Here is a 12,055-nt window from a genome sequence, read left to right on the forward strand (position 1 = left end):
GGTGTAATCATCATTATGTTTTAAACTAAGAGACAGAAAGAAGAAAGAAAACATAATGGATTTTCATGGTGTCTAGGTATCGCCCAAAAGACCCATGAAGGTTATCAATGTGTCTAAAAAAATTCAGCCCGAAGAACAAGGATAACCCAAACTTTCAAAACAATGGGTTTTCATGGTGTCCGGCTATCGCCCAAAAGACCCATGAAGGTTATCAATGTTTCTAGCAAAATCTGGCCTGAATAACAAGGATAACCCAAACTTTCAAAACAATGGGTTTTCATGGTGTCCGGCTATCGCCCAAAAGACCCATGAAGGTTATCAATGTGTCCAAAAAAATCCAGCCTAAAAGATAACACCAAATTCAACCATTGTTTGAAAATAGATCAACTAAAATAAAGTTGTCACTTTATAATAGGATCAGAACACATGAAAGGTCATCACCTTTCACAAGAAAAGTCATCACTTTTCACAATACAAGCTTGCAAGCAAAAAAATTTTAAAAAAAAATAATTATATTCATGAATATTAGATAATAAATGCATTTACAATAATGTCATACCAAGTTTTCTTCGGAAGTACACAATTTTCAACTTCACAAGAGGTTTGGTGAAAATATTAGCATTATGTTCATTTGTATATAACTCATCTTTGTGATAAGTGCACCAGTATCACAGGATCACATGACATTAAGTCATTGATAATTTTCTACAAGAGTAAATTTATCATTGTATGCATATAATCATCAACCATATGATGTTAGTCAATAAGTGCATAAGAAACAATAATCATTAATCATGTCAAGTTCACCTTTGAAGTGATATGATCTACTCCCTCTGAATAAAAATTTAACAAAAAAATGTTCTTATTTTCTCCCTATTAATTTGAAGCAATGTCAGATTTCCTCTTCATAATATTAATCATAAAAGATGTTCACTTCTAGAGCCTGCACAATAATCCTAGTAGCGAACGTTGTATACACTAATCTAATGTGCTAGAAATACTAATCTAATGAAAGCATTTACACATTAAACTAACATAACATATAAGAGAGACAAAGAGAAGACAAACTCAAATGAGAATGTGAGCCATGGATAGGCTCTCTCAATGAGATTTGTTCTCTTATTTTTGAGATGTGTCTATGTGTAGATTGGGGATGTATGCTCAAGTGCTCAAAGTTGCTTCAATGGTGGAGATGGATAATAGCAAATTGGTAGCTTTGTGAGCTCTCAATTTAGCATTATAAGGGTATGGGTATGGCTTTTGGCTCTCAAAAGGGCATGGTAACTTTAGCTCAAATATTGTTGATGAAATGGCTTAGGATGGGATTCAATTTATAGGCTAAGGGGTAGAGGGATGGAGGGCTTAGATGCAAGGATGGATGAAGGCTTAAGGAGGGCTAGGATGAACTTAAAGGAGAGCACATGGATTGTGCTTGTTTAGCACCAATGGGAAGGTGACACTTGTCACAAGGAGGATGAGTGTGAGAGGGTAGGGTAAAGGGTTGGTTAAAGGCATGATGAGTGGGGTTGAGTATGTAAGAGAAATGTAAGAGGAATGAGTGTGGAAGAGGGAAGAGTGTGGAAGATGGATGTAAGAGTTATGAGTGGGCTTGTAAGAGTCTTTTATGGTTTGTAAGAGCACTCATGACTTGGTGGTTGGGATTTTTGACGAGAGACTTTGGTTTGGATTAGGAAAGTCTTAAACTTGTTTATGGAATGTGACAACATTAGGGGGTGGATTAGGCTTGGGTTTAGGATTAGATTAGGAATTTTAGAGATGTGCAAGTGGATGGCATTAATGAGGTTGGGTGAGTTAGTGGCTAAGCTTGGTTAGTATGGGTGGATGGGGTGGATTAGGCTAAATGGAGGATTAGAGATAGGTTAGGGGTTTTTAGATTTGAGGATTTTATTTATCAAATAGATTTATTTAATAAATGGGGATTTTTGGAATTAGATAGAAGAATAGGATTTAATTGATAAATAATAGGTTATTTGATTTATCAATTATGACTATAGATGATTAATTAAATTAATCAACTAGGGATGGCAAAGGATTAATTAAATAAAAATTTAATTAATGATGCCTTTACAGATAACTAAATAGGATTACTAAAGCAGTGTAATCAAATTTAGGTGTCTACATTTTGCCCCTCTTTGGCATAGTGTTGAGACAACACTATTTCAAAGAAGTTCGAATGAAGACGACATGAGGAAGATGTTTTAGCAACGAGGTTGCCCCAGTCTTGAATAAGAAGAGGAGAGACTAGACTTAGATGATGCCCCCTCAAGAAGGCGGTGGGGAGAGAAATGAGGCTCGATGACTTCTTGAAAAGTACAAGAAATTGAGATGAGCTAAGACACAGGTTGGCAAAGAGAAGGGGCTGAATTAGCTCAAACTCTCACTATAGGAGAATGATAAAGGGAAATCAGAGGCACAAAAGTAAAGCAAGATTAAGACTTTCCAAGATTGGGGGGGGAGATGGAGGAGCGGAGCACTATAAAAGGAATCCGTGGTAGGGAGATGGATGATAGAATGATAAAGCTGATGCAATAGGATTTCAAAGAGTCAAATTGGTGGAAGATGGGTTTCGGAGATCCCTAGGACTAGGATTGTGGATCTCAAAAGATGAGGCTTGGTGGATTGATTTGATTGGTGGATCCCTAAGACTAGGATTGTGGATCCCTAAAGCTAAGCGTGAGGAGTGATCCAAAGAGATACTAATGCATAAGCTAGGATAGGTGCTAGATATGGATGGGGGATAATGGGATGAAGGGTATCCATTGAAGCTTTTTGAGTGGGGGGATACTTCAAAGAGAAGTACCACCATGTAGTTGAGCACTAGATTTGCTATAGGACTATTGGTTAATTGCCAAGGTTACCAAGAACATTAAGGCCTTTTCACCAACTGTCCAAAGGACTGACGAACTAACTCGAAACAAACACGCAAGGATTGCCCCAGTATCACACATGAATTCTAGAGAAAGTAGCATGGAAATGACACTAGGTAACCCACAAGCAGAAAAGGAAAATAAGCAAAAGACCTGATCAAGACCTTACGCTCTGATTGCCCCATTCACAGCATACCATGATATGGAAGATCGTGGCAACCTTGAGGAGGAAACAAGGAGATTGCTTGGAAAAGATACTTCAAGACCCAAAAGGGAAGATCCCAAATCAAAAGAAAGCGAAAATCCAAAAGAGAACCGTTTGCCAATGAGATGGGTAGGACGAGGTACTAACGGACCAAGATCAGACATGAGGAAAGCTATGTCCTGCAAGGATCTATCAGAGAGCACCTAAGCTGGTGGATTTGGATGAGTGATGCATCTGGCAAGCTAAACTAAGAAGGAGAACACTTTGGTGATAGGAGATCTAGCTAAAGGATGCATTGGAATAGCTAACCAAGGTGTGTGATGTGTGCAAGATGTTGATCAAGGACGGACTCACACGAACGTTGGATAGATACAATGGTACTAAGCTAACGAGGATGTACAAGCTAACGGACCAAGATATGTTACAAATGTACAAGTTTGTTCATATTTTTTTTTTTGTGAGATGGAAATGTTTGTGAAGGATGGGATGTCTATAATAGTTGATAGGTGGATAGGTAGATGGTTTGTGAAAAGCTTAAGGAAAATGGGATTCTGTGTGTGCATGTGATAGGATACAAGCTAGGATACAAGATTATCTACAAGCTGGAGCATGGTACAAGCTTTGGACAAGATTTGGATATACAAGGTATGATAAAAGATTTACAAGGTATAATACAAGCTTTGGTACAAGATTTACAAGCTGTACAGGAGGTATTTACAAGCTCCAATAGATTTTGGATATTTGGTTGGAACACCAAGGGAACAAGCAGGTGTTTTATGAGATGGTGGGTGAATGGATGAGGGATAGGATAGTAATAGATAATGGATTAGTCTTTAGTACACAAGGTGCCTAAATTACCAGGTTTTCACCAAGGTATCTATCCAAGGCGCTTGAATTGCCAAGTTTTCACCATTGGATGCTTATTTCTCTTTACTATTTTTTTTTTTTTTTTGTATTTTTCAAAAGCTAGGTATACCAAGGATCTTCAAGCATAGAACTTCTTGAGATGAATGATGTTAGTGGGATCATTCAAGAGTTCTCCTTCTGGTGTACATAATTGATAGGCTTCGCAGCCAAAGGAGGCAGTAACCACATAAAGACCAAGCCATGTAGGTTCAAACTTGCCTTTCTTTTCTTGATCTACTTGGAATTTCATATTTTTTTGAGGACCATGTCACCTAGCTGAAAGTGTTGTGGGAGCACCTTCTTATTGAAATTCCTTTTGAGATGAGTTTGATAGACTATGAGATGGTCATAGGCTTGTTGTCTCTTCCCATCTAAGCGATCTAGCGTGGTGAGCCGAGCTACTCTGTATTCTTCATCTGAGATTTGCCCTCGCAAAGATATGCATAGTGAGGGAAGTTCAACTTCTATAGGTAATACCACTTTGGCACCATAGACTAGGGAGTATGGAGTTGTGCCTGTGGATGTACGAAAGGATGTTAACTAGGCCCATAGAGCCGAATTTATTTGAAGGTGCCAATCACGGCCGAAATCATTGACAACTTTCTTTAGGATTTTGAGGAGGGTTTTATTAGTTGCCTCTGCCTGGCCGTTACCTTGTGGGAAATATGGGCTAGAAAAGCGGTGATGGATGCGGAGGGAAGTGCATAATTCTTCCATGTTGAGATTTTCAAAGTTACCTCTGTGGTCAGTGAAGATGGTGGATGGGATGCCGAAGCGGCAAACAATGTGGTACAAGATGAACTTGGAGACCTGAACTCCTGTAGCTAAGACTAGGGGGACTGCTTCCACCCATTTAGTGAAATAGTTTGTAGCTGTTATTATCCATTTATGTCCATTAGATGAGAGAGGGGTGATAGTTCCAACTAGATCAAGGCCCCAACAAGTGAAAGGCCAAGGTGGTACAATAGGCTGTAGATCTTGTGCTGGAGCGTGCACAAGATTTGCATGCTGCTGACATGGGAGACACTTTCGGACAAAGTCACAAGAGTCTTCTTCAATGGTAGGCCAATAGTAACCTGCTCTAAGGATTTGTTGTGCTAGGACAATACCACTCGTGTGGGCACCACAAAGTCCAGAATGTACTTCTTTTAATGCCATCGTGGCCTCATTTTCATCTAAACATCGAGAGAGAGTATCGTGATAACCCTGACGATATAGGGTATTGGCTATGATAACATAGCGGGATGATTTTCGAATGAGGTTTTGGCGTTGGGTACGTGTGAGGTGAGGGGATATGATACCATCGTTAAGGTAAGCGTGAATTTCATGATACCAAGGGGATTGGGGACCAACCAAGATACAAACACGGTTTGAATCCTCATTTGCATAGGCAGGTGTGAGGAGCTGCTCAACTAGAAACTCATACTGCGTAGCTTCTTGGGGAATTTCCAAGAGTGAGCTGATAGTGGCCACGGCATCTGCTGCCTTATTCTGCATTCGTGGCACTTGTGTAAACTGAAGCTTTGTAAAATGTTGGGTCAGTTGATCAACTAGCTCTTTGTAGGGTAATAGCTTTTCATCTTTGGTTTGATATTCATTTAGGGCTTTCTTGATGATGAGTTGAGAATCACCAAAGACTTGTAACTCAATGATATTCCATTCTGCAGCTATCTTTAATCCTGCTACAAGAGCTTCATATTCTGCTATATTGTTGGTACTAGGGAATTGTAGCTTGAAGGATTTTGGAATATAATCTCCTTGAGGTGTAACCAACAATATTCCTGCCCCTGATCCATGAGATGTGTATGAGCCATCAAAATAAAGCTTCCATGGAGGTTGTTCTTCAATTAAGCAGATATGCTCATCTGGGAATTCTGTGAGCAAAGGATATGCATCTACTAGAGGTGCATCAACTAGGTGATCTACTATAGCTTGCCCTTTGATTTCCTTTCTATCCACATACTGGATGTCAAACTCACTTAGTAGCATAACCCACTTTGCTAGCCGACCTGTGAGTGTTGTTCTAGAGAGCATATACTTGAGAGGATCAATCTTAGAGACTAGTTGGATGGTATGACTTAGCATGTAGTGGCGAAGCTTTTGAGTTGAGAAAACAACTACCAAACAAGCTTTTTCCATAGGAGTATAATTGAGTTCATAACCAACTAGGGGTCTACTGATATAGTAGATGGCTCTTTCTCTGCTATAATCATCATGTTGTGCTAGAAGCACCCCTAGAGCAGTAGGTGTTGTTGATATGTACAAGATCAAGGGACGACCAAGAACTGGTGGGACCAAGATAGGGGATTGGTGAGATACTGCTTGAGCTGATCGAAGCTGTGTTGACATAAAAGATCCCACTTGAAGTTCTCATTCTTCTTTAGCAAGTGTGAAAATGGTGTACACTTATCTTCAATTTGGGAGATGAAGCGCCAGATAGATTGAAGTTTTCCCTGAAGAGAGCGAAGCTGTTGCAGTGTTTGGGGAGGAGGCATGTCTAAGATAGCCTTGACCTTTTTGGGGTCGATCTCTATACCTCGTTTAGAAACTATGAAGCCTAGAAGCTTGCCAGATGTGACCCCAAAGACACACTTCATTGGATTTAGCATGAGATGATATTGGGCCAACCTATCAAAGACTTTCTCCAGGTCAGCAAGATGATCCATGAAGGTGTGAGATTTGACTACGATATCGTCCACATAATCTTCCAAAATTCTATGGATAGGATCATGGAAAATGACTGTCATAGCTCTTTGATAGGTAGCCCCAACATTCTTTAGGCCAAAAGGCATCATGGTGTAGGAAAAGGTTCCCCAGGGGGTAGTGAATGTTGTCTTATGCTGATCCTCTTCTGCAATCTTGATCTGATTATACCCAGAAAATCCATCCATAAGGGACAGAATTTCATGTCTAGCTGTAAGATCTACAATCATATCTATGTTGAGCAAGGGAAAATCATCCTTTGGATAAGCTTTGTTTAGATCTCTAAAATTAGTGCAGATTCTAATGTCACCAGAAGGCTTAGTGACAGGGACCATGTTGGAGATCCACTCTGAGTAGTCGATAGGTCAGATAACCTTAGTAGCTAACATTCTTTCTAATTTAGCTTTCACCAGTAATGCTACCTTGGGGTGCATTTTTCTAAGCTTTTGTCTGACGGGCTTGATCTTTGGATCGACTGCAAGATGGTGAACTACAAGCTTTGGATCCAACGCTGGCATGTCCTGATATAACCATGCAAATCAGCCAATGTTCTCTCTTAAGACCTCAAAGAGGAGATCAGCTTGGTCTTGTGATAAGCATGCAGCAATGTGAACAAGTCTAGGGCTCTCTGAAGAACCAATGTTGACTTCTCTAGTATCCTCTATTAGAATAGAAGACACCTCTGGTCGATTATCTTGAGGAGGCAATACTAAATCCTCATGTTTTTCTTGTGGCTCTGGATTTTCTTGCTAAGGGGTTCTCTTCGCTGCCTTAGCTAGTCCCAGATTTACCTTAGTTCCAGTTTTGGGTGTATCGAAACTAGGTTGGGGATTTTCTCCAAAATACCCCTTGGGATCTAGCTTGTAGATGTAGGCAGAATCTGGCTTTGTCTTCTTATGAGGAGTTTTGGCTCCCATGAATCTTAGAAGCACTTCCTCTAATGTGAACTCATCAATATGTATGACACTTGGTTGGTCCCAATCTATGAGTTGTGGATGAGCAAGTGGTAGGTCAATGAGATGGATGGATAGTTCTCGGAGAACAGAGTCTCCTAGGAAGATTTGGTCTGGGATATCGTCGTAGGCTCTCTTTTCAACTTCCTTAGGAATGTCTTCAATTTTGACAAGGTCGCGGTGGATTTCAAAAAAGCATGACCGTTCTCATTGGTGCCCCCGATTGTGGGTATGCCAAACCCAAGACCTGATTTCGTTTCCCAATTATGTGCTTCGATGGGACATTGCATGCCCCTTTCTTCTGGTCCTAGTCCACCTCCTTGATAGTTCCATTTTTCAGTGATGAGCTTATGTTCTTGGGGATACTTCTAGCTGAAGTGATCAAGGCATGCTTGATTTCTTGGAGGTGCATCCTTATGTAACCAATTGTTGATATCTAGAGTGAGCTCTTCATGAAGAGGGGTTTTTGAGGACACAAAGGTGGTTGGGCCAAACTGTTTGTATCGAGGAGGTGGAATCTCCTTAGCTTTTTGATATGTTGGTCGTCCATGGGTATGTGGATCAAGTGGGATTGCTCCGACAGCAAATGCATCTGACAGACTATATTCTCCATAGCCTTTGTTGTTGATCTTTACAGTAGATAGGGTGGAGGCGAGGATGGTTTTTGCGTCATTACAAGTGTGGGATGAGCTGGTGATGGCTGTGCCGATGTCTATTCCAGGGCAATGATTTGTATATGAGGCTTCAACCGCATTGCAGTAAGCAAAGGGTTTTGGATCGGCATGGATGGTTACCTCAGTGCCCTGATGCAAAAATTTGATGCACTGATGGTAGGTGGATGGAACGGCCTTCAAAGTGTGAATCCATGGGCGACCAAGGAGGATGTTAAATGGTAGGTTTAGATCAACAACATGGCAAACTGTCTCTTGGATGACCAGCCCAACCTTGATTGGTAGCAAAATAGTCCCTTCTGTGGTCCTTTCCAAGATGTCATAAGCTTTGATGGTGATAACCTCACTGATCATATCTGCCTCAGTATACCCAGCTTGTTTTATGAATTTTAGGGTGCAAATGTTCAAGGCTGATCCATTATCTATCATTACTCTTTTCACGACGAAATTGGATACTATGATGGCTATGCAAATCAGAAGGGTGTGATCTGGCTCAACTGCGGGTATGTCGGTGGGTTTGAAAGATAGGGCACATGAGGATGAAAGGTGTCCAACAAGATTACGAAAATCAGTAGCATTGATATTAGAAGGGACACAGGATTCTATGAGAGCACTGTCAAGGATGTCTTTGTACACAGGATTAGTGCGGAGAAGGTCTAAAATGGAGATTTGGGCTGGCATGTTCCCAAGGTATTCCAAGATATTGTACTAGCTTTTTGATGGAGCTAATGGTGCTGGTGAAATTGGTGGGCCTGTGATGTTAAATCGCGCTCTTTGAGTGGTGACTGCACACTCATTGTCTAGTCCTTGGATATTGATAGCATTGACAGAAGTGGTCTAAAAATTGAATCCCATCCCAAGCCATTTCATCAACAATCTTTGAGCTAAAGTTACCATGCCCTTTTGAGAGCCAAAAGCCATACCCATACCCTTATAATGCCAAATTGAGAGCTCACAAAGCTACCAATTTGCTATTATCCATCTCCACCATTGAAGCAATTTTGAGCATTTGAGCATACATCCCCAATCTACACATAGACACATCTCAAAAATAAGAGAACAAATCTTATTGAGAGAGCCTATCCATGGCTCACATTCTCATTTGAGTTTGTCTTCTCTTTATCTCTCTTATATGTTATGTTAGTTTAATGTGTAAATGCTTTCAAACGTACCAACTTTCCTTTTCTACAAGAACATCTATAGATATAAAGGAAAAAATCAATGCAATTTAACTCTTATATTACATATAAGTTTATAACTGAGAAAGAGAGAGACTATATGACTATAATACTCAAGAGTAAGAATTACTTATCTTTCTATGACAATCCATAAATTTCAAATCATTAAATCTCTTCTCTAAAGATGGTTTCAAGTGGGAATTTGAACATTGTTTATTAAATTTACCCCTCACAATGTGAAATTCCAACCTTTATATCATCGAACAATTTTACGTACTCGGTACTTAGTGTATGATCATGCAAGTTATTTAAGGATCTTTTCATTTTCTTGTGATGTTCACAAGGTGTGGCCCATTATAAACATTTTGTTACTCATAAAACTTTTGAACTTCCTTTGAATATATTAATCTTTTCAATGTCCAGGTGATAAGTCAATACTTCCTCATGATGTACATAGAAGTAGGCCCATTAAAAATCATGAAGTCATACACATGTATTTCTAGACTCCCGCTGATTATAAATCTTTTGAGGTTCAACGTTGTCTTAGAAGAAATTTTAGACTCCCTCTTAATAAAGAAGGATACTCATAATCTCAATCATTATGGATATTTTCTTCAAGATCCTAACATTATCCAACTTGATCATCATAAGACTAATGAATTGTAGATCAAAACTTCTTTGGAGCTACTTCATAAGATTGAGTCTGCATAATATGCCTAATGTACCATCTTACTTTTCCTGCAAGATCATCTACAAAGGAAGAGATCAAGGGAAATAGCTCATGTAGTACATCTAGAACTACAAATAAGGGAGAGAGTACAACAAGTTAAACTAATATAAGAAATTACTTATCTGCACATGAGGATTCAAGAATTATCTTTAGAGATTGGAATGTCTCCTTTCTAAATAAGGTTCAAGTGGGAAAGGAACATTGCCTATTTATTCCCCCTTCAATGTAAAATTTCCACTCATTCTTATATTGTTGAACAATTTAGAATTAAATATGACAATTCCTTTCTAACTTGCTCTTTTGATCATTTAAGGCTCAAACATTCATTTAGCTTAACATTAGAATGAAACACATCCTTCCATTTTCACAATATACCAATATCTTGATGGTTGTGCCACATGAATGAATATCTTACTATGTATTCCTATCATTGGTGAATCCAACACAACGTGGTTTACTCCCTCTCTTTCAAGGTTGTCTCAAATTAGATGTTTGGCTCCTAGTGAATTTTAATCTCCCTCTTTTTCTAAAAGAACATTCTTGGAGGAAAAAATCAAGGCAAAAAATAGCTCTTACAACATAATTATACATATATTCTATTCAAATAGATTATAAAAATCATCTTTTCAATAATAGGAAAGAGAGACTAATATAATTCTCAAGAATAATAATTTTCATCAATCCAATAGAAGATAAATAAATATTTAAAATATATATATTCTCCTTAAGAATATAAATTACTAACAAAACACACACACACACACACACACATATATATAGTCATCATATACTAATATATAAATGTGAAGAAGAGAACTTAACATACTATATCTTATTAGTTTTACCTTAATGGAATCAAGAATTGATATCTTAATCATCTTAAAAAATTCATACCAATACAATAATATATGTAAATTACTTTATAATATTTGGAATGAAGCTTACCTCCCCTTACCTTGAAGGCAGGTCCCGCTTGTATTTCTTATATGTCTATCTTAAACTTAATAATTATTGATTCAAAAAGTTTCAATTATTGTTATTAACTTGCCTGAAAATGCAGCTTTTGTCGGCCTTTGTAATTCTCATTCACATGCTTATTCTCATTCTTATTGTTGTGAGAAATATTCCTCCCTTGTTGCTTATTTAAATCTACATGTGTAAATATGTTTTTGACAAACTAACGATTTGGTTCTCCCCTCTTGCATCACTTTTCTAAATTCTTGCTATTCAATATAGATGAATATGAATGTTCCCACCGTCAATCATTGAAGGATATTAATCACCCTCTTGGCTACATGAATATGTTGTCATGTTCATTCTTGATAATATTCTCATGACTATTTATTTGAAGGACTAGGATATCATGATTCCTCTTAGTAGTGATTATACTTCCTTTATCTCCACATTTATCTTCCAAGCACTGATGAGAATTTCTGAGTCACTATATTATTCTATTCTCTATGTCTTCTTATGGTGTCAGTGCTTCTTACAATCGCACCTTTGTATTTTTCCACAAAGTCAAATGTTGATATGTTGAATACATAGGTAGCTATCTTATATGTCTGTATGCAAGCTCTCCCAACTAGTTTAATGCTTCCTTTAGTAAAGGTTCACTGGATCAATGGTTATGATGAAGATTTGAAGGTTCGGTGGTGACTCTCTCTCTCTGTAATTACCTTATCGTCTGAAATGGTTGTTGATTACACTATGAAAAATTGATTAATTTTAAGTCTCTTCTTACTCTTATAATTCCTTTTACTTTTGGATGCGACTTCATGTCTCATATTGAAGGCGATGCCCCTGCACCAATGACTTAATATT

Source organism: Cupressus sempervirens, chromosome 4 (genome assembly GCF_028749045.1).
Source record: "Cupressus sempervirens isolate cs-2001-9-10 chromosome 4, ASM2874904v1, whole genome shotgun sequence".
Taxonomy (NCBI): domain Eukaryota; kingdom Viridiplantae; phylum Streptophyta; class Pinopsida; order Cupressales; family Cupressaceae; genus Cupressus; species Cupressus sempervirens.